The sequence below is a fragment of the Uloborus diversus genome, chromosome 10 (assembly GCF_026930045.1).
Source record: "Uloborus diversus isolate 005 chromosome 10, Udiv.v.3.1, whole genome shotgun sequence".
NCBI lineage: Eukaryota > Metazoa > Arthropoda > Arachnida > Araneae > Uloboridae > Uloborus > Uloborus diversus.
Window position 1 is genome coordinate 8944870 of NC_072740.1, and position 25465 is coordinate 8970334.

Consider the following 25465-nt stretch of genomic DNA (forward strand, 5'->3'; position numbering starts at 1 on the left):
TTTAAAATATCATCACGGAAATCATAGCAATATTTTTGAAGAAGAAAAAAAAACATAAATTATTTGGGTCAACGAAGTTTGTATTTCGAAGTTTTAAAACTTACAAAAACATCTTAATTATAAACAACCACTGCTGTACTAAAACGTATGAAGGGATAGGAAAAGGGTCATTCTCGCGCAAACAACACAAATCATATCCGACATTTTGGAACTTTTTTTTAATCAATTTAAATAATTACCATCAAATAATCATTTTTTAATTTGATATTCCATTAAATTGTGTTTCGTTTGTACTTTGGTAATTATGAAAGGTTCAAAAATATTTTGCTTTTTAAATAAAAAGGAAGACAGTCTCGCTTCAAATAATTCGAAGTTAAAATGAGATTTAAGATTGCTGAAATGCAACTGCTATATAAAATATCACTTAAATTATATGTTTCGCTTAAAAATAAATTTAACAACACAACTTGAGAAGAAAAAAACCCCCAGAAAATAAATGTTTTTCATTTATGTCTCAAAATTTTCTATGGTTCATATATATCGCTACAGCAATTTCGAAAATAAAGAAAGCAGTTACATTGAATTTGGTGTAATATTTTAAAGAGGACTAGGTTAGTATAACTTCTATGCTTATTGACCCACTTTGAATTCTATAGTCAACAAGCACGTTGAGTCTTATTCTTTTTTTTTCTTCTGATAATCAATTTTATTTATTGATGTCCACCATGATACATTTTTATTCATGATGAAAAAGAAGTGCTTTTCCTGAAATTGCAATCAAAATCATAGCTTTAAAATCATTAATTTGTTTTATGTTTTTTCTTAATTGACATTTCATTAAGATTAGAATCATTTTTAAGGGCCTCTTTGCCCTCTTATTTTGTTGTCACTTTGTTACACTCAATATGTAACCGATTGATCAAAATATTTTTTTAATCTCTCATTATTTACTTATGTACAAACCATTCGTACTTGGAAAATACACAAATAAATGGAAAATCAATTTCAAAATTAATTTATTGGTGTTAATTAAATCAAATTGATAAAGTATGGGACCTGATTTATATTGAAATGTAGAGCAAAATGAAATGGTGAAACATTTACTGATTTTAGCTAAACCCATTTGGTAATATTTTGTCCATGTAGTAACGCGTGTAGTCTATTCCAGTCGGGAAAAACATATCTCTGAAGGTCAAAACATATGAAAATGAAAGCAGTTTTCAAAAATTTATGGTCACATTATAATATTTTGTAGTAAGTCAAAAATTATTTTTTGTTATTATAAAATGATAAATGTATTGTTATTAACTTTTAAATATTAATTGACATCTACTAATATTGGATGCAGTATTTCTTTATTTTAATACTAAGCTTATTTGTGTTTTAAACATTTTGAACAATCAAGCTGATGCGGAGCAAAGTGAATGGGGCAAAGTGAAATAGCTCATTTCGTTTACTTATTCGATCATTTTTTAAATCACTTACGCATTCAATTATTAACTTATTTATTTACATTACTTCACTTCATTTACTAACACCCTTATTTATTTATTTTCTTATTCTTTCACTATTTTATTCACATATTTGTTTTTCTCATACATTTACTTATTTATGTATTAACTCTTTTATTGTTTCATTATTTATTCATTCATTTTTTTTATTTACTTATTCCTTTGATTAAACATATTTTTAATAATAAAATGGAAAATATTTCATTGAAAAATATTTTATTTTTCATTTTTCTCGATGGGAGGAAAAATTGATCTCGAGTCTGAAGCGAAATAGGAGAAATAATAGCAGATACGGTTACGTTTAATAGTGGCATTCCTCGTGTATCTGTGCTTTCACTGTCAGAGAGAGAGAAAAAAAAACTATTGGGCGATAAAAAAAGAAGCTCTTAGTTACGATACAAGTTACATCACAGATGTTCATCACACATGTCAAACTGTTCATTTTGCTTAGGAAATTGGCCGACTATTCATCAGTTTCGGAATTGATAAAGTACTAGTAGGCTCCGAAGCGCAATATCGATGAACTGCGCCGTTGGCCGTCTAATTTCTAAAAATTATCTGAAGAACAGGAGCTGAGAGCCTACGAGCTCCAATGCAAACTAAGTCCTGACTCTTCTCAATATAAAATGTCAAACTGAATAAGTAAAACAAAAGAAATAAGAAAAGAAAACACATTTTTGATAATTCTTTATAAACGCTCTCCATTTCAAGCAGCATGTATTGAATCTACAATCGTTGATTTTATAAAAAGCAAATTGCTCTACTTATAACTTTGTTGCCAAACAAAACAAACATATTGAAGTTAAAATTTAAGAAAAAAACAAGGCAGTAAACAAGGTAGTGCCCGAAATAATTTCTAAATTTTAATTTAATTTGAAATTGATTTATAAAAAAACTTTAAAAAATGAAATTTGCAGGAAATCGCTGAATATTTTTAGCGATCTATTGCACGGGAAGGTTTTGATGTTAAATACAGATGTCATCATCATAAAAAAAACATTAAACAATGAGGTGAAAGCGCGGGAGGGGGGGGGGTGCATTTCCTGATAACCAATCAATTTAGGGTGGGGAGGTCGATGCATTAAACACTTAAGGGATAGAGGATATTTTGCCCTTTTTATTTTATTGAATTATTTTATTTGACCTTATTATCTAAAATCCGGGGAACTTGGGGACTTCGAGCACTTTTTTTCCACTGCAGAGTTACTTCTAACTTCCATCCATATAGTGTTATCCAGCAATGTAAGGGTGCAATGAAAACGATTTCTATACTCATCGACAAAGAGGCCTACAGAAACGCTTTATCCCTCATTGATTTTCGTTTTAAAAATAATCCAGTTTTTTCGCACCTTATCACAGGGCTAGGAGGGGGGGGGGAGACAGTTGGGGCCATCTTGCTCCCATCAATGTTCCTTTGCTCAACTATTATTACTACCTAATTACCTTTACTACTATATTTATTATTTTGCTTTCCTATTAGGTCCACTTTTCTTCTGTCAATTGAATATGTTCATTTTGTATTACCCAATTTTAATCATTCCACTGTGTTCTGCGTCAGAACAAAAATTTAAACTTTTCATGTAACCAAAAGTAATCTGCATTTATGTAACCAAGATCATGTGATCAATATTTTTATTATTTTTTATTTATTTATTTATTTATTTTTTTTTTTTCAAATCATTAAACACGTAACGTCATTAAGGGCAAACCAAACCGAGAAGATCTTGCAATCATTCGGGCCCTGGATGATGGCGCTTACCTCAATTCTCTAGTTGGCAAATTCCTTTAAGGGAGCCTAAAAGCATAAAACAGCTTTAATTATAGCGAGTTATTATTTAAACAGCGGAGAACTTCTTTCTACTCCTCGGTCTCCCTCAAAGATTCTTTCTTGATCCTCGTCCTTGGTGTAGTATGGAACGTGAGTGAGCTCTTTCATTTCATGACTATTCGGTAGAAAAAGAAGTATTATTTTTTCTACATTGCAGTAAAAGACTAGTTCAAAGTATATTTATTATGGCGAAATATAATATTATGGCGAGTAAAAAAAATCTGAAACATTTTGTCTCATTTTAGGAGACATTTTTATAAAGGTGAGGCAGAAAAAGTATGATTATTTTACATATCATTTTCAAAGTAATACTTAAGCAACCTCCCCACCCCCTCGATTTTTTTTTTCAATTTTTATTTTAACTTGTCATTTTTCTCAGAAGCTGAGAATCACTTTTTCTATATAGTATATAATATATATATATATATATATATATATATATATATATATATATATATATTATATATATATATATATATATATATATATATATATATATATATATATTTACTTCGTTGGGGCGAAGTGAGATGAGCAATGCTGCAAAATTTTTTCAATATTTTGAAGAAAAATACCTGATCAGTTATTGCGTAAAATCTGATCTACTATTGAAACTGTTTTACAATTGTCCACAACTAAGTTGATCAAAATGCATGCCTTTGTTTGGAAAGTATATATGGAAGAGACACATTGTGTTGACGATCTTACCTTACCATCATTTGAGTTACTTAAAGAGAATATAGACGTACATTAGCCTTACTTATTTATATTTCTTTATGACAAAAAGATAGTTGTGTAAATAAATAGAAATCGAATAAATATCCTTAAAAAAAAAAAATGAGGAGTTATTTCCAAAAAAACTTTTTTTTTTAATTTTAGTAACTATTAACACACATAATATGATTTCGATTTGTTTGTAGTTAAATAATCTTTGTTTTTGACTTTAAAAAAATTAAGTAAATAAAAGTTTTTTTTTTTTTTTTTGAAAATCCTTATTGATTGTTAAAAGTGTCTTGTAAAATAAGACCAATGAATAAAGGTGATCTATACTGATTTTTTTCAGGCAATACACTTTTCTTAGTACTTGGAATATTCGTTTCTGTACAGCTGCGAGGTAGTTTATTCTAAAATCGCTTGTGCCTTCGTTGGATAGAATACTACGCCGTTCATCAAACCGAAAGCAAAAACACGATATGAATCCAAACAAAAGGAAACAAAAGCTCTCCAAGAAACTAGAGTTAGGCTGTAAATATGAACGAGGAAGTGATAATGAAGCTTGCTATTGTGATTTCTGCAAGTAAGACTTTATTATTTCTCATAATTATATTTCTTGATGACTCATTAAAGCTTGTTGTGGTCACTTTCCTAATAATTATGATGCAATAAATTCATCAATAATATTTGTTTCTTGGGTAATTTAAGTTATTTTCTTTTATTTTTGATCTCTCATTCCATGTTGCTCAAATATTTTATATTAACCTGCATTTTTTTTTTTTTTTTTGAGCAATCACGATTGCTTATTGTTTTCATTTGACTGTTTTTGGCGTGCTATCATTTTATTTTCCCCCGCCGCCACCCCCCCGCAGCATCACCGTCGACCGGCTCCTCACGATGCTGCTCCTATAGCGAAAGCCGTCTCCAGGTTGCGTCCATGTCCTACACACACGCGCATACACACACACGCACACATACACACATACACCTACACACGCAAACATTCAGACACATACACATACACACAACTACCCACACATTCATGCCTGCACACAGACACAAACACATATGCCTACACACATATTCACATACTCTCCCCCCCCACACACACATTCATACACACACTCATGCCAGCACACAGACACAAACACACATGCCTACATACACATACCCCCTACCCACAAACACACATACCCCCCACACACAAACGCACACTCCTACATACACACACTCGTGATTGCGAAAAACATAATTTGAATTCAAGATGTCAAAATTCAAATTAATTATTATTATTTTTTTCATTATCATTATTGTTTTTTTAAACAGTTTAGAGAAGAAAAGACGGTTGTGACCTGTTAACGAGTTCAGGGGCAGTATCTCCACCTGTAGACAAATCAATGCGCAATCCTTTCTTTTCGCGGATTTCATTGATTTGTCTGCAGGTAGAGATACTAACACGCGGACCAAAGTCATTTATTTTTGACTTTGGAATTAACTAATATTTTACATTACTATTTAAAAAAAAGTCTAATTTATAACCAAAAAAAAGGAATTTTCGAAGATTTATTGTTGCTGCTGATGTTGGTTCCAGATGACAATTTCTGACACCGGGGTTGGTAAATAATTTTCAGTTTGGTGCTAAGAAACAAATTGCGGTGGTAAGATATTCCCCACCGCTGGTAAAAAGGTTATGTTCCATATATCACAATCGTTCCACAGTTTATAATTAGAAAAAAATGATGATCCATAATACTAGACGCTCCTCTATATTGCTGCCAATTGTTGTCATTGATTTTGTTTCTGCCACAGAGTTAGAGAAATTGAACTTAAGTTCATCAGCGTTACTTAGTCCTGAAAATAATCACTCGCTATTCGCCTTCTCAATGATCTCAATTTGTTTTTAAAAAAAGTGGAGATGATTGGTTTTCGGACTCAACGATTCATTTAAACAGTGAAGTGCAAATAAAAAAGGATAGGACAAACATACCCCTAACCCCCCGGTAGCAGAAACAGCGCGACGCTGTGACACCCGTAGCAGATTCTGGAGGAGGTCTACAGACTATTTCTGAATTGAAAATATTTTTTTTTTTCGCTTTCTGCACGAATCTATTGAATTTAAAGTTGAAACATACCATCGCAATAGAGCAGAAATGCCGTGGTTCTGTGTGACTGAGATGTCTAAAGTTTGCTCCGGTAGTCACTAACCAACTTCTAAATATTTTCCGTTTTCTTTTTTTACTCATAATTTTAAAATTTAACATTTATTTAAGGCATTCTTTTGTGATGTTTTATAATAAGTGCCACAACTAATCGAATGCTGATTTAACTTGCAGACTATTTTCGAGGGTTTATATATATATATATATATATATATATATATATATATATATATATATATATATATATATATATAGTATATATATATATATATATATATATATATATATATATATATATATATATATATATATATATATATATATATATATATATATATATATGTATATATATATATATATATATATATATATATATAGTATATATATATATATATATATATATATATATATATATATATATATATATATATATATATATAACTTGCGTCGCAGATTGTTGAAAAAAAATCCACAAACAAAAGCACAGCTCATGCGTGATTTTATTCGCGCTGATGTTTCAGACTGCAAGAAACGTAATCGCATGTTTACCACCAGCAATTTTTTTAATAGTTCAGCAGAGGACCCATTGCCAAAATTGTAGATCATTCAGCCAACAAAGCGCTGCCCCGGGTGCACCACGAAGAGGTAGATCTATGTTGCCCCCCGAACTTGCTTAACTTTTAACCATCCAGTGGGCGCGCGTATCTGAGAGATACACTAAGTGGTCATTTCGTTTCGTAGCTCTACTCCAGAAAGCTCAACGAACTTCTGACCTTACGTATTCTTCCCCCCGCTTTTAGTCATCATTGAAAGTTTTCTAGTGTCAGTAGTAGTCTGCGAATCTGCTGTTTGAATCTGAGAGATATGTGATTTATTATTATTCTTTTTTTTTACTTTTTTAAAAAATTAAATTTTCTTGTTTTTAACTTTCATATTACCTTTGGTCTATGTATTCCACACGTAAATAGTTGTGTCAGTACATTGGTAATTTTATTTATTTACTTTTATCTAAATTTTACTAATTCTTTGGTATTTTGTTTTTGTGTTTTGAGGCAGATTATTTCTGAGTTTTTAATGGGAACTTTTAAAACCAATATTGTGTTCAGTAACTCTTAGCTAATTGCAACATACAAGGTGCGTTCCATAAGTAATGCAACACCTGGATGCTTTCAATCGTGTCTCAATGTTTTCCTTTCGTGGCTCTTTTTAACCGAGAACCAAAAAAAAGTCAGGTGGAGCCAGGTCCGGAATGCAGGGTGGCTGAGGAACCAATGGGGTGTGGTTCATAGACTGGAAGTCGTTGACAATGACGGCGCTATGACCCTGTGCGTTATCGTGATGAAGTTTCCACGAGTCCTTGATGTCGCTTCGGCAGCGGACATCTCAAGTTTAACGCAAAATTTGATAGCGTGCCGTTTCTACACACGACGATCCATTGAGCCCTGGTACATAAACTCGAACCGGGGTTGACGGGAGCGTACGTCCTGACTCTCCGGCAGCTCGCAGAAGAATGAGACCGGGCGCATTTTGAAGCCAACATGCCCCTCCATCTAGCTCCTTAGACCATTGAGAGCTAGACGAGCCTTCCGATTCATTCGCTAATGTATGCGCTGTAGCAGGAGTAAGGGCGACAGGTCTTATCTCCAGGGTAAAACATCAAATAATTTCGCCGCCGTGTACCACGTGGTTAAGTCCTTCGATTTCGGGGGGGGGGGAAATACTAACTCTATTTCGCAATGAGCGTAACTTTTAGAGCCGTTTTCAAATCGGCATAACTCAACAACTTACTGTAGAAATTGAAAAAAAAAAAAAACACGCTTATCCATGAATCAGTAAACTATGCGCTTGCGGGTGACAGAAAAAAAAAATGTGCCAAAACATTTCAGGCAGAAGGTAAAAAATTTAAATCGATGACTGTTCAAATCCCTACGAGAATTAACATAGCTCTGGCGAAACGTCTTCGGTGGAAGGTCGCAGTCACGTGGTCTCCCCCGCGAAGATTCCTGCTTCAGCAACCACTCCCACTTGTCATATCTACCTGTATGTCTCAATGATCTAAGTATAGCCCAGAGGTTAGAATTCACTGCGCCGTACCGTTGCGTCACTAAACAATTGGTCGCATTACGAACGCACCTTGTAATTTTGGTATTGAACCTCGTGAAAATATTATATTTTTACAATTGTATACCTAAGCAATACTTGCTGTCGTTTATGTTGTTATGAAAGTCACTCCCGCAGAAAGATTAACTATCAGACAAGAGAATTTAAGTCTTCTTGTTACTCTTCGTGAAAAAATTGAAATGAAAACATATTTGCGATACAATAGTTCTGCGATTTCGTCAATGAGATTTCTACCTATGTCAAACATCAAATGGTATGACATTGCACTTCGTATCAGAGGCATATCCTGGGAGAGGAATATCCTCGCTTCGAAAATGCAAAAAGGGATACACCCTGCTCTCTAAATCGAAAATTTTAAATTTTCGATCATAGAAAACGAATAAAATTAATTATACTTCCCTTCACCGAAAAATAACCATATCCCCCCCCCCCCCCCCCCCCATTTGTTTCTGATTACGCTGCTATTTTGTATGAGCGAAAGAACAATTTTCTTTTTTAGGGTAAATAAAAACGATGACGCTTTTTTGCAAATCAATCACTTCTCTGCAAAACACTATAACACAAAGGAATTTCACAACGACGTTTGTTAAATCATCACATTACAAAAAAACATACGTCTGTCGTGTAATGGTTACCCTTCGTAATTAGTTTCGTTTTCCAATCCCGCAAGGCCCCGGTGTAATACGATAGCAATTATCAAGACAGTGTATCATGTACGTATCTAGCGGTTTGGAAAATACAATTCATGTTACAATTTGCGTTATTGCTCTATAAAAACACAAATACTTTTTAAACGCGTCATTAGTGGACGTTCCTGTTTCTCATTAAATGTTTCTTAACATCGTAAACTCTCGGAAGACGTTTTCTTATCATATTACCAAAATATGAGTAATTGCTGGAAGGGTTAGTTGGTCATATACACCCATTTTAACGGGAATTTTGGAAACGCACTCATAGAGAATATGTATTTTTTACATTAATATATAAAAATATTTTTCCAATGAAGAAATTCAAATGTTTGTATCTAAAAAAAACTTCTAAAGCAGAAAAAAATTTCCCTTTTTTTTAAATAGAGAAAAGAAACCCGAGACTTTTTTTTTGGTTTCAGAAGACAAAAAAAGTTATAGGTTCAAAAAATACATGAAAAAGAAGGAAGAAAGAAAGGGAAAAAATATACTTCGTATTAAATGGGTCGAAATGCCAAATTTAGCTAAAGAATTCTGAAAATTTAAAACGTGTTTCTTTTCCGGGAGAAGGAAAAGAGTTCTAACTTTCCCAAAAATGATTTACTAAAATACAAATCTTTTATTTTATTCTTTATTTTAAATATTTTTATTATTTTGGTCTTGTTTTGCCATTATTAAAGCCTATATAAATGTGTTTTTCATTTAATAAATGAATGCAGTTTAAATATTTACTCTTTTTAAATCAAATACCTCTGAAAATATACATCTCACGTTGAACATTTTACAACGTATTATTTTTTTCAATTTTACATTCGGAGCATATTTGAGTAAATGTAGCTTATGATTTAATTTTCTTACCAACATGCATTTACAGATAGAAATACTGTATTAGAATGTTGCAAATTTTCCGATTAAAAAATCATTTGTGGTTGGAATTCGCTAAAACATAACGTCTAACAATGTGAAAAGAGGAATTTTAGTGTCATTTGCGAATGCCCCCCCCCCCTTTTTTTCAACAAAAGACAAAGATTATTATGGAAGGGGGCATATTTTAATGTTTGTAGTCTTTGAAGGCTTAACATCTAGGGCTGCCATTAGAATTTTTCGCAATAGCTGATCTTAAGAACTATCAAAAAATAAATGTGGGGCAAAGGAAATAGTTGAGACAACTAACCTTTTCCTAAATGAACTAATTGGATTTTTTTTTTTTTTTTTTTTTGAAAATTACGATAAATACAGAAAGAACAAAGTATTTTAAAATCAAACTGTTATTGAAACATAATTTTTAATTTTTGGCAGTAGATTGGTACCTTCAAAAAAAAAAGAAAAAAAAAGTGGAACATTTTCACTTTTTTTCATGTGGCAGAGTGAAAAATAAAATACGTATTTGTAAATAAAACATTTTCGAATTGAATGTTAGAATTTTTTTTGCTCAAATGAATGAGTAAACAAAAGGAAAGAATGAATAAATGAATATATAATGAAACAAAATAAATAAATTAATTGATATACGAGAAAAAATTAATGAGTGAATAAAATAGTGAATTAATAAAAAAAAATAAGTGAAATCCAGGGTTTTTCAAGCTGGAGAAAAAGTGAGGTGGCAATTCCTACTCTTACCAAAATTTTAAGTGGGGTTTTAAAAGTTGAAGTGGGAGTTCTTTTTTTTTTAAATATTGCGTGACAATTTTAGATACATATTCATTTGAACAAAATATTTGCATATCCTTAGCACAAAACTGATATACGGAGCATAATATTGAAAGCGAACACTTCATTTGTTTTCTAGAATAAATGTGCATCTTGTTATTTTAGAATTAGACTAATTTGTTTTGAAGAAAAATTAACATTCAAATCTCTTAATTTCTGCTACATGGGCAAGATTCTTTTTTTAAATCAATAATTTATTAAATGGTGTTCTAATGAAGTACTCTCAACTGTTATAAAAAATCTATCAATGCTTTCACAGGGAAAAAAAAAGAGTCCGAAAGTAGTGATCTTGCCGACGAAAGCATTTTTGACTCAGCTTCGGCGCAATATTGGTAAAAAAAATTGGTTTTGTTTGGTGTAAATGGGAGCAGATGATACATTCTAAGTTTTAAAAGGTGTTTGAGCGCTCAGTAAACCCAGAGAATAAATCTATTTTCTATCTTTTATTCCTGCTTCTTTGTGGCAAAATTTCTAGATTTTTTCTGTTTATTGATTATAAGATGCTAGTAGAAAATTATCATCAGTCATTCCATTTATATTGGCTGTCTTCTTAAAAGAAATATTTAAAAAAGAAAACGAAATGAGAAATTTTGCTATTTTTTTAACGCATGCCCGCTAGTCGGGATTGGAGGAACAGCACACAAATGAGATTTTCATTTATTGGGATTTTAGAAAAAAATGCGGATATCGTGCAAACCCGCATCCTAGCGCGAGCCCTGAATGAATGTATGAATGAATGATTAAATGAAGGAAGGAATGCAAATTTTTTTATATTATTAAAACCTGTGCACGTATGCCTGTGTGTGTATCTGTTCGCCTTGGACCATATCTCCTCCGGATTGGCAATGTCTATCAGGGCAATACCGGTACCGTTATAAACAGGACATTAAGAAGAAGCCATTTCACCCAATTTCACCCCTTAAGATTTAAAGGGAGACAAGGGACCAGACATCAATTCCTGAGGATGTCCAGGGATGTCCAGACACCCCTGGATGTCCTCAGGACATCCAGGCGTAAGCAAAGGGATGTCAGTGGATATTTTCAAGTTTTGAGCAAAACGACTTTAAAGATAACGTCCTAGGTAGGATGTCATTGAAATTTTTTTTCTAAATCATGCTATACAGCAGCACCTACCAGGGCTACTAGTACCATCTCTTGCCCCAAGACAGAGGAGGGGTTCACCTACCATTTGTACTGGTTATTTCCAAATTTTTAATTTTGCCACTTACATCCCTTTGCTTCGAGTCACCGCAGATGTCGAACGGAGGTTAGCCGGCGAAACGAACAGGAGCGGAGCCCCCAGTGAGTTAAGAAAAAATGAATACATTAAGTGATTTAATAAATGATTGAATAAGTAATCGAAATGAACTATATTTCCCTTTACCCCATCCGCTTTGCTCCGCATACACTTGACTAATTATATAAAAAATATAAAAATAAGCTTACTATTAAATGAATAAATACTGCACGGAATATTAGTTGGTCTCAATTAATTTTTAGAACATTGATGACAAAAACTTTATTATTTTATACTGACATTTTTTTTTTTTTTTGACTTGCAACAAAATAGTACAATATGGCTATCAATTTTTGAAAATTGCTTGTATTATTATATGCTTTGATTTTCAGAGGTAGCTATTTTTTCCTAACTGGAATAGACTACATGTGTTAATACATAGTTAAAATATTACCAGATAGGTGGCGCTCAAAAAAGCATAAATATCTCACCATTTCACTTTGACACGCTATTTCACTTTGTCCCACATTCTTCTATATATAATCGAAAATCCTACCAAATTATCTCAAAAACTTACCAAGTGTTTAACGATTGATTTTTATTATGTTAATATATCAACACTCAATCAGTAAAAAAGCAAAAATAAAAAGAAAATATGAACAATATCTCAAACACGATACTAGTATATTCATTATTAAAAATTAATAAATAAGCTATCCGAAATATACAACATAGCTAAGAATGCTTAACCTCTTCCCTCTCGCACAAGAAAAATTTACTAATCTTTTCTTATATTACACAAAAGGTTAATAAAATCCTATTTTAATATTGAAAAGACGTATTTCTTAAATTTTCGCTGCTTGCTTGGGCTTGCTTGTTGGCTTTTCATAAAATTTACAAAAAAATTAAAATTTCAATCTAAAAAATGTCAAAAATTAAAAATTGAATGCTCAATGAAATTGAATTGAAATGTTTATCGTACACTTATTTTTATGTAATTTTCTTAATTAAAAAAATAGACACTTTTATGACCATTTTCTTGAAAATTATTCGATCGTTAAGGTGTTAACTTACTTCAAGATGCAATTTTAAATGATATGCGAATAACTTTGATACCAATAGTTTTTGCTTAAAGGGCTAGAATTGCATGAAACGGTAAAATTTCCCTTTTCATACTTTTTTTATGGCATAGTAGGGGAGAAGTGAGTGCAGTGACGCAGTGAGACAGGGAGAACAGTGATACAACAGCATTAAATTTTCTGTATGGATATTTCCAACCTGGTAAAACTTTTGAAAAGACAGGGCGAAATAATATGAACAATAATCTAGACAAGAATTTGCTTTCAAGTATCATGTAAGGAAAAAAATTCTGTCATCATAGTTTGAACCCATCGAAATAAAATCATCTCCATTGTTTGTTGCAGTTTCTAAAATGTTGGATAAGCTTTACAGACTGGTGTTGTTGAACATACAATAGCTCATTAACCAACGTTCACTTTGGGAGTAGAATGATGTTGTTAACTTTCTTTGTCTGAGAATGGCAGGCATTGAATTTATATTTTGTAATGAGGGAACAGTGAGACACCATTAACTCGTTGCTCACTGCTCTCATGGCACTTTTATACTAAGAGTGGAGAAATTATACATTGAATTACATTTAATTACACGTAGCCTGTTAAAACAAATAATAAAGAAATAAATTTGAAAGACATGCGTCAACAAAATAAGGATGCTTGAATGGAATTATGACTTTTATTGCAATTGAATATCACGCAAATATTTCCATTTATTGCTTATTCTATTTAGATTACATATTTTTATTGTTTCATTGCGATATGCTAAATGTAATAATATTTTTACAAGTTTCAAAATTTCAACATTCCTAGAAAAAAGAAAGTCAGATAAGCTACTTCGAAGATTTTCTGAAATAGACAGGATAGACGCTGTTGTACAAGTAAAAGACAAAGGATACAGTGAAAGCATTCGATCCTTATCTAGTAATGCATCACAAGATGACACTTTAGGTCATTTTACTAATCCAGATTCGCCTAAATCATTCTATCTCCGCCCCAAACAAATGCGTGGGAGATGTCACTACTGTGTGTCAAGATGACATGAAAATTACCTTGCCAAATACAATAGCTCATGCTCATACCAAAACCAAGTGACAATAAGCATTCATATTTTTCCAGGCAAATTTAGATTCTTTCAAAGTTCGGTAATTGAAAAAAATATGTCTCACTGTTCCCCCTTACAAGGGAAAGTGAGACAAAATTACATTTCGTTTTCATTTTTTTAATCGCTTTTGTAAATTCGTAGTTTTTTCTAGATTCACTTTTGTAATAGCTATTACAGTGACAAATATTGTACCATTTGAAACAATTTAATTTCTGTGTTTTTTAATGATAAAAAATGGGAATTGAATTTTCGTGTCTCACTGCAACCCACTATTCCCTTAATATTTATTGTTAGCCGGCCAGGGCAGTTCCAATATCATCCTCTTTTATAACCTTAACAGCAGCTTCCATTTTTGGTGAACATTGGAACAATAATAACATTGAAATCTAAAACGTTCATCCACGGGGCATTCTCGGCTGCCAAAAAACACAAGCGTGCTACATAATTGGCAGTGATCGCTTATTCATATATTTTTCTTTTTAAGCCACTCAATTTACCTTATTTTGTTTTTCCTTTCCCCAGTTGAAACATAAGATTTTACTCCCCTGTTAAAATTTCAAAATTGTTTTATCTACAGAAAATAGACTAGCTAGCCAGAGAAGGTATATTTTCCTTGTTTCTCGGAATGGGTCGATTGAAAGACACGTTGAGGAGTGCAGCATGACTTTTGTACGAATGTGTGGGAGGTTGATAGAGACTCCAATTCTATTTCAATTTTGTTGCTTTTCTCGGAAACGGAAAGAGTCACTTATTTTTCGTTTCAAGTTGTCTTCAATAATGGAAATTAGTGCAGTTCATATTTGTATATATGTGCACATCACGTTTCTTTGTTGTGTGAGGGATAATTTCGGAAACTCTCGCAAATGTTACAACTATATTTCTACTGTGAAGGATTGGGCTCTTTCAGGGCCGTTTCCAAGGGGAGGGTTTTAGGGGTTAAACCCTTCCCATTGGGGGAAAATAATGATAAAAGCAATATGAAGAAAATGATATTTAACTTAGTTACAGTGTTAAATGATTATGTCAGTGCTCTTTTTTTAAGTCATTTTCTTTGATTTTTTTTTTCTGCAATTTACGAGTGCCCACTCTTCACCAACTGAAATTATATTTTAGAAAACCAGTTGCAAAACAACCACTGAATAGACTGACAATACAAAACATCCAATGGGAATATTTTTTGGTATACAGCATGTAAAAAAAAATATTTGTGCGAAATTTTTAATACCTTTTGCAATGTAGTTAACAGACAAAAAGGCTTGTTTCTGAAGAAGCTGTAAAAAAACATTCTAGCCACTAGCGCAGCCAGAATTTGGGGAAATAGGGGAGGGGTCACAAACGTCCCTACATGTATATAATACTATACTTGTTATCTGTTCCTAGGAATAGTAATGCGCTTTAAAATCAATGGCTCTGGCCCCTAAAGTACTCCATTGCTTGATTATAACCATAAAACAGGAATGAATTACTATTTGGTACAAGAGGTGTTTTCATGCCACTGCGAGAAATGATTTTTAAAAGATCTTTGAAACCCCTCCCTTTGTGAAATCCTGGACACGGACCTGGGCTCTTTACTATTTGGATTGTTTCTTCATCGGACCTTCTGGTCCTTGACGTTAAGTCCAAGGGTCTTTGGCTGTGTACCTTATCTCCGGATCCCATCATTGGCACTAACTAATGGGACAGCTACCATTTTTGAGTTTTTATCCGTCCTTATTTCTTTATGTTCTAAAGAAAGACAGTAAGATTTCCTTAGTTTCATTTTAAAAAGTGAGTTAACACTCAAAAGGTAAATATTTCGTGGAATATATTACATAGAGAGACTCAAATTGGTGCGAATGCTTGAAATGCAATTTCATAAAGAAACCAAAAAAATAACTGCACAATATGTGTAATAGATGACATTTCAACTAATCATAAAAACGGTAATGGGCATCGCTACTCATCTTATTAAGCAAAAATGACTTCACAACGATGACCCAAGATGACTGCCGTTATTTATTAACAATGTCTGTAAGAACAGTGTCATGTGCAACCCTGTATTGCACATTTGTACGAACGGTGAGAAGTTGTCGTTGGAGTTGCCACCCTCCTCCTCCACCTGTTGGCTATTTTTTGTAATTAGTACTTTTGAAGGTTTCAGTAAGTGACATGCAATTATTTCAAGACCAGTTCTGCCTATATTATTAGATGAGTTTTCAAAATTAAACTGAAGTATGTATTTGTAAACAAATATTTGAAACGTTTCAGAAAGTGAGCATAAGCAAGGCACTTGATAGAAAGTTCAATAATTTTGTTTCAAAAATTAAAGAAATTGTTACATTTATAGCTTTAAATGTTATCAGAGATAAGAAGGCGAATACATTTTTATTGAAGTGTGTTTTAATTTCCATTGAAACACGTGCTTCCATGAAGAAGGTAAGAAGAGAAATAAATTAAGTCTATGAATAAGTATCGACTGGTGTAGAAAGTTTCAGAAACTTGATCCAGTTTGATAAATTACTGACTGCTTTTTCTTAAAGGTGCGTACACAATGCGGCCAATTAATGCGTCATCGCATACAATGATTGATAACCATAAAGCTAGGTGAGGAAAGCCTTCAGGCTTACGTAGAGCATTTATTTGGCCCTGTTTTTGACCCACAGGAATAAAACTTGCCCAACTTGTCTCTTTATTCATCCATTTTTTAAGAGCTTCAGATATTAACATACTGAAACAGGTTACGCCACTTGCCATAATATGATTATGAAGAGAACGGCCATGACTGATTATTGTGATAGCTCTCAAACTTAATGTGGTAGACAGCTTGACTCTCTGACTAAGGACGTAAGAGCTAGACAGCGTGGCTTTGCCGAAGGTTACTGACGATAAGCTCCATTCAGATAAGGTGTGGCTCTATCAGGTCCTGGGAGAGCACGTCCCAGGATAAAACATCCCAGGAAAAATGTTTGCTTAAAAAAAACATCATTCATAAAGAATGTCCACATAAAATAGAGTCATATTGTTTTTATCACGTATTACTTTTAATCTCTTCTAAGGGCACTTAACATGATAACTCATCGCGACTCGTAGGACTTAAATTTTATTAATCATTTAAAACGTAACTGGTGAGCTGATTTTCTGCAGCGGAGGTGATGTAACCTCGATATTAAAAATCTTGGGCATTCTACAAAACTTTGTAAGAAAATTTCAACTTTTCTTTTTGTTTTATTTACATATGTAAATGCAACTAAAACAATACCGTAAGTGTATATCATATAAATAGAAGGCCTTGTATGTAAAAAATATAAAACTTTTGTATACAAACTAAATGTTCACTTTTATAAAATCTCTTTTCTTAAACCTTATGGTGTTCTTAAACCTCAGCAACGCACATTATGGGTGCGTTTTCTCCTTCACCATTCTATCACCTATTTTCTTCAGTGTATTAATTAATTGTTTTTTACTCGTTTTCAATAGTATATATTTGTTTATTCATGCTTTTTTGTACATGCTTTTTAGATAGCCAGAGAATTTCCTCTCACATACATTTCAGTTTAAACTCTCATTAGAGGCTTTTCATTATTAGTTGTTGTCTAGACTTAAAATTTTCTTTTTTCATTTCTTTTGGAGCGAGAGAGTGAGAGAGAGAGAGAGAGGAGAGAGAGAAAGAAAAACAGTAAAGTCTCCGTAAATTGGGAAAAGTAAAAAGTCAATGTCGTTGCAATTTGAGGGAAGAAAAAGGGCGATCAATTTTTAATTTTAAAAAATCGGACAAAAATTGCACTTTAGATTTATTCCACACGCAGTGATGTCCGCATCAATTTTTTTGAGGGTATACTTCCAGTAATCCATTATGCACAATATATGTGTGTGCGAACATGTACATAATATGTCTAAAAATGTTTAAGAGTATACTGCGTATATGGAGTATACCCTGTATGGGAACACCCATGCCCACACGTGCTTTAAAACCGATAAGCCTGTATTAACGCTCTGACTGCTTATCCCACGATTACTACGGGCGACTTAAAAAAAAAAAAAATTGCTCTTCCTGCAACTTCCGCATGAATGAGACTGTTGCGTAGAGTTAAACTTAGATTGATAGCTCATCATTTTTGAAGCCACACACCTCCTATTTTAATTAAGAAAGAATCTCACAGACAGTATGTTGTATGTAGCTCAAGGAAAAGAAAACAAAAATGAGACTGGAAAATAGTTTTTGCAAAGAAACTCGAATTTGGTGCAAAGAATGCGAAGTTGGACTTTGCTTTGAACTTCCTTTGGATATTTACATTACTAAGCGTAGTTTCAAACTTAATTTGTGTATGTAATAAATATTATGTATGTTTATTTTTATTTTTATTTATTTTTTTTAAGCATGCATATTTCGAAAAAAAATTTCTTTAAAAGCCATTGTGCCGTCAGTGACCTAAATAATATGTTTGTATTGCCTCTTCTTTTTTTCTTTCGACCAAAAAAAGAATATTTTCAGCGGCTTAAGTCTCGGGATTTTAGAAAATACGTTAAAAATGTTTTTAGCAAAAAAGTGAAAAAAAAAAAAAAAACCTCTCACAATGCTTGAAACATATATAACTTGATCATAATGAGCATAGTATCAGCGTCCTACAAAAGACAATAAAACCTATGAATGGAGTTAGGTTTTAATTAAATATCTAATAAGATAAAGGCAAAGTCCTTAAAAAAGGAAATATATACCGATCTATCGCTGTACTTTGGAGGGTTAAAATATTTATCAAGCTTTTCATATTTTTTACTGTTTAAACTTCTCAGTCCCTTTAAAAACCTAAAAAAAAAAAATTGTCTTACAGTCGTGCTAGGTTTTTTTTAAGTCCATGATTATTTTCCGTGTTACTTATACCCATATAATGAAAATATCTCCCATTTGAGGGAGGTTTACCATAATTGTTTGGGTCCAACCCCGAACATGAACTTGTTAACTGAAATTATGTTTCTTAAAGCTTCTCCTGATTTCAAATAGTAACAAAAAAAAAAAAAAAAGAAAGAAAGAAACTACATAGAAGGCTCGCAGTTTATCAAAAAACTGCTCTCAAAACGTTAAGTCCGGGAGTGACTCGGTTGTACTTTTCACTAGGCATATTTTTTTTTTTTTTTTTTTTAAGAAGAGGATTATTTGCTTTAACTTCCTCAAACAGCTTACAATATATTCGTTCTGAACTAATTTTAACATTTAAGGTATGTTTAACTCTGTACGAACCAAAAGCCTACCGCTTATTTAAGTCCAAATGTTCCCCACAGTTGAAAGAAAAAAAATAATCACCAACTATACCTACTGTTTCGAGCCAACACATTGCAAACTTAATTATTTTTTAAATATTGATAAACGAAATACCAATCAATTTTATGGGGCAACTTAAAAATTTCTTGCTAATTTTCTCTCGTCGTATCTGGTACGGTGGTACGTTTTCAGAGCTTAAATTACAACCGGAATTTGTTTTTAAATTAACTGGTTCAACATACGTTCATCGAATAAGCATCAATATTTATGTAATGTTTTATAATTTCATTCATAACTTGTTCATTCACTTCTAAATAAGGGTAGGCAATTTCCGTTCAACTTATTGATCTAAAATTTATAAAACAAAATCCTTGCCGGTCATAAATTTCTCAAAATCCCAGACATCACTCAGAGCAGCACTAAAAACTCATTACCGTTCAGACTAATTCTGCACGTTTGGTAAGACTATTTATTGGGGGATTGCTTGTCATCAAAGAGACAATTTTTAAAAAGTTCACTTGTTTTTTGAGCAATCACGATTGCTTATTGCTTTTATTTGACCGTCCTTGATGTCCGGTTCCTTTTTCAGAATGAACTAGGGGCCTCTGCAGCACCGCCGTCCACCGGAGGACGGAGCTGCTTCTCTGGTCCTAGCCTCCACTAGCAGCACTGTCCACCGGAATCCCCTCCTCCTAGGCGGTTGCGTCCATGTCCTGCATACACACACTCCTACATACACACACACGTCTACACACAAACAAGTCCTTACACACATATACACACGTAACCGCCCAGGAGGAGGGGCAGGCTTGGGAGGATATGAGCCGTTTCTAGAAACAATAGCCTCCAATGAGTAGGGTCCTGTCGCAACTCGTGATTGCGAAAAACATAATTCGAATTCAAAGTGTCAGAATTCAAATTATATATATATATATATATATATATATATATATATATATATATATATATATATATATATATATATATATATATATATATATATATATATATATATATATATATATATATATATATACACATATATATATATATATATACACTGGTGTGCAAAAATTAAGGACGAAGTCGAAAAATTAGCATATCAGCTAAACGAAGAGGCAGAGCGGACAGAAAGACCAATCAGGAGATTAAGTAAGGTGATGTACGGTAGCACATGCGCAGATATACAGGCAGACGTAATGGGGGAGTGTCTGAGTAGTATAAAGCATGTTGTCGGTGTAAGATCAGAATTTCTGGCAAAGAGATTGGACGCCGTATAGCAGTTAAAATCACACCGAGTTTCTGCCTCAGCGAGAAATGGCGAATAATCAATCGGTTAGACGACATCTGGATGCTTTTACCCGAGGTCGAATCATTGGGAAGTTGGAGGAAGGCCGCAGTGTGACAAATGTGGCTGCAGAGTTCGGAATTGCTCACAGCATCGTTTCATGACTTTGGAGACAATTTCAAACTACAGGAACAGCTATCCGGGGGTTCAGTAGTGGTCGTCCACGAGGAACCGCACCCGCAGATAACCGGTATATTATCTTACAGGCCAGAAGAAACAGGCGGCAGACAGCGGGAGAAATCGCTAGACACACGATACAAGCGACTGGACGACCGATATCGCGTTTTACCTTGGCCAGAGGACTGCACGGTGGTGGTCTGTTTGCACGATGCTCTATACGGTGTGTACCTCTAACGCCTGTCCATCGGAGAAGGCGTTCTCTGTGGTGCCGGGAACACCGGAATTGGAGAGACAATGAATGGGGACGAGTACTCTTTACAGATGAGAGCAGATTCAGTCTGAGTAGCGATTCTCATCGCATACTCATCTGGAGAGAGTGGAGAAACCGCAATCATCCCTCGAACATCATTGAAAGGGACAGGTATGGAGGTCGTGTTGTTCTCGTTTGGGGAGGCATCATGCTTGGTAGTCGTACAGACCTTCACATCTTCGACGCAGGTTCAGTCAACGGGACCCGTTATTGTAACGAGATTCTTCTTCCATATGTGCGTCTTTTTAGAGGCGCTATGGGTCCGCAGTTCCTTTTCATGGACGACAATGCACCATGTCATCGCACAGTAGCTGCCGAACAGCTCTTAGAGAGTGAGGATATTGAACGTATGGATTGGCCGGCACGATCTCCGGATCTCAATCCCATCGAGCATGTATGGGATTTTCTAGGCAGACGCTTGGCAGCTCGTACCTTACCACCAGTAACGATTCGGGAGCTTCGATTGGCGCTGCAAGACGAATGGGCAGCAATGCCTCAACAACTCATTGACACCCTCATTCTCAGCATGGGCAGACGCTGTGAAACCTGCCTAGCAGTCGGGGGAGATCATATCCCCTACTAAAGACGGGATGTTTCTTGCTGGGCACCCATCACAGGGATGTTTCGGCCTTCAGTCGCATTGCGCTCCATGCTACTTTTTCAATAAAGCTTCTTTTTATTCCTCTGATTTCTCTTTTAGTAAGTGTTGCTTACATTACACATGTCCTTACGTATTGGGGATCTTACGGTATTAAATGTGTTGATTTGGAAAAAGTTATATTGAAAAAACCGTCTCGTCCTTAATTTTTGCACACCAGTGTATATATATATATATATATATATATATATATATATTAATTATTGCTCAATTTAATTTTTTTTAAATTGAGCAATAATTAAGCTTAAGCGCAAAACATGATTCGTATCTAAAACAAATATTCATATAAGCATGAAAAAAAAAAAACTTTTCATTCTTATGGCACTCCAGTAAATCCGTTCTTCATGCTGGGCTGCCCGACATTTTAGCTGACCTTTACTTTTTGCATTAGAAACTTATGATTTAGACTTAATACTTGATTTTTACGTGATTGACTTTGAGATACATTACTGTCATTCTTTCTTAGTTATTAAAGAAAAATTTTTTTTAAATGTTTTCAATGACCAATTGAGGTAGTGAGAAGCAAAGGGGTGTAAGTGACAAAATTTAAAATTTGGTGATAACCAGTACAAATGGTAGGTGAACCTCTCCTCTGTCTTGGGGCAAGAGATAGTTGTAGTAGCTCTGGTAGGTGCTGCTGTATAGCATGATTTAGAAAAAAAATTCAATGAAAGTCTACCTAGAATGTTATCTTTAAATGCGTTTTACTCAAAACTTGAAAATGTCCACTTACATCCCTTTGCTTCTCACTGCCTCAATTGTCGATAAATTCTGAAATCTGTGATGATTGAAACTATTGCACTGATGTTCTTTTGTACTGGTTAGTTACTTTTAAATTTATTTTATCTACTAGAAAGTAACCCGTCATGGCATGACGGAGGCGGATTGCCTTTTATCAGAGACTATGCTTCAAATTTGACTTGTTCCAATAAATATTTGCACTTTAAAGTCTGACTAACGTAAGTCACATTTTAGCTACTTTTGAGGCTGGGGTAAAATTCTACCTTTTTAAATGAAATTATTGAATTTTAGGCCCTCCTACAATGAAATTATGTCCGCCGGATCTTTCGGACGTGGACGTTTTGGTTTCGGACCTTATGTCCGACATTCGCATCCCGCGCGTATTAGCACCAGTTTCATTGTTGGTGACGTCAGAGCGTTACTCGATCAGTTATTTTGGCTATTATATATATGAGAATTATTATTGCTCTGGAAAAGTAATTTCTTCTGTGTAAATCAATATCTCACAAATAATGATAATTGATATTATTATTATTATTATTTAATTTTATTTTTTGCTAGAATTTTTTGGAGTTATAGTATACTTTTGGCTACGAAAAATGAATATTTTGACTTGAACTAATGCATTGATTATACAGCAAATTTTATGTCTATTGAAAACTAATTAAGGAAATGCGAGGTAAAGTGAAATAGCTAGGCAAAGCGAAATAGGAAAATATTTTACTCTGTTTGCAGCGTATATCGGCAAATATTTCAACCATGTTTATTAAAGATGTCGTTAATTCCAGTCAAGTTACCCCTCAAGAAGAAGGTACACGATAATGCTAACCGTTTTTAGATTTGATAATAATTTTGTAATATTGTGTGGCATTTCAAAAATAATTTTAGTATTAATAAAATGAGAAAGTTTTTGTTATTAACATTTCAAATATTAATTGAGACCTGCTGATATTCAGTGCTGTACTGAGTTATATCTTATTAAGCATGTTTTGTTTTTAATTGCGTAGTACTACAAGTGCCGGCTCTAGTAGTGCTGCATCCCTAGGCGATATTGACTGACAAGTGCCGCCTCCTCCCCATTAAATAATAATAATAATAATAACATAAACATTTAAAATATTAATAAAACAAAAGTAGTTGTAAAGAGCTTAAAATTAAAGTGAGTTTTTAGTTAAATTCCAAACTGGGTTTTGCACATCCAAACACTGGTACACACTTTAAATTATCTTTTTTAACATTAAAGTAGTGCAACTTAGTTCACTGAAACATATGTTATTATTTTTAAATGACTTTTAAATCACGCAATTTGCCGCCTTTAAAATTAAATTGAATTTCTCGTTAAATTCCGAACTGTGTTTTGCATATTCAAGCACTGGTACACACTCTAAATTATTATTATTATGATTTTTTTTAGCATTGTGAAACAGTGAATTTTATGACGCTGAAACAGATATTTATACTTTTAAAAAATATGTTTCAATTTCGAAATTTGCCGCCCCTAAAATCTGCCACCCTAGGCGGCCGCCTAGGTCGCCTACCCCAAAAGCCGGGCATGAGTACTGCTTATTTAGGTGAAAGTCATTCGCCCACTTTTCCCTAAGCGTATTTCGCCTTTTTTCTTTTGCTTTTTCTTTCTCCAGATCTATACTTGCCACCGTATGGGTTTCGAAAAATTCCAGAAAAAGTGAAACTAAGTAAAGGAAACGAATCTGTAGTTTGACAAAAATAAAATCATATTTACGAAATAGACATTTTATTTATCAATATTTTTAAAATTATAACTGTGCTCTTCAATGTATTCCAGGAACACCATCAGTGGATTCTCAAAATAGCATCTTTTTAGACCGTCTCCCCCCTTTTTTTCCAAGCATAAATTTTATCTACGTTTGGAAAAAAATGTTCAAAATGAGAAATTGCAATTTCCTTTGCATTTAAATTTTTGAAAAGTTTCTTTCTTAAGAGTTTGACATTCAAATTTCTTATCAGATGGCATTTTTATTGGTTTTTATTGGTACGTACTTATTCCTCAGCTTGTTTTCCATCATATAGGTATATTTTTGCCACTAATAAAGGTTAAAAGTTAAGGCTTAAGATCCTTTCAAGCGGATGTGCCCATAACTCGTCAAGTAAAATTAAGTAGGGAACATGGGGTAAAGTGAAATACCGGGGCAAAGTGAAAAAGTGAAATATTTTCTCTGCTTTTAGCTCCACCTATCTGGTATTATTTTAACTATGTAGTACTTTATTCCTTTCAGGAAAAAAATACCGCCGAAGATTAAAGCGTTCGGTGATACAGGCAATTTTTAAAAAATAATACTGGTATTGTAATATTTTGTTGTTGTAAGTCACAAATTATTTTTGTTACTATAAAATGATAAAGTTATTGTTATTAAAATTTTAAATATTAATATAGACCTCCTAATATTCAATGCAGTATTAATTTAATTAATATTAAGCTTTTTTGTATTTTAATAAATTGTACAATAAATTGTACATACGGGACAAAGTGGATGGGGCAAAGTGAAATAGTTTGTTTCATTTACTCACTCAATTATATCATATAAATCACCTACGTTTAAACTTATTAATTAATTCATTTACATTCCTTCATTTATTAATTCAATTATTTATTCATTTATTCACTTATTTTCGTATTCATTAATTCTTTTACTCGTTCGTTTATTTTTCCTTATATATTATTTGATTTATTCATTTAATTATTTCAATTATTCATTTAACCTTTTATTTACTGATTCTTTTGATCAAAAATATGCTTTATAATCGAATAGAAAATACTTCATTAGAAACATATTTTATTTTTCACTTTGCCCCATTAAAAAAAAGTGAACATTTTTTAAGGCCTAAATTTTCTGCCGAAAACGAAATATTCTGTTTCGACGCAAGATTT

At 33.1% G+C, this 25465-nt stretch overlaps 1 protein-coding gene across 1 annotated transcript in view; it reads left to right on the forward strand.

Moving 5' to 3' along the window:
- The window catches only part of LOC129231642 (tyrosine 3-monooxygenase-like), a 54984-nt gene that overhangs the window by 6120 nt on the left and 23399 nt on the right, over positions 1-25465 (forward strand). The gene's annotated exons all lie outside the window — the stretch shown is intronic.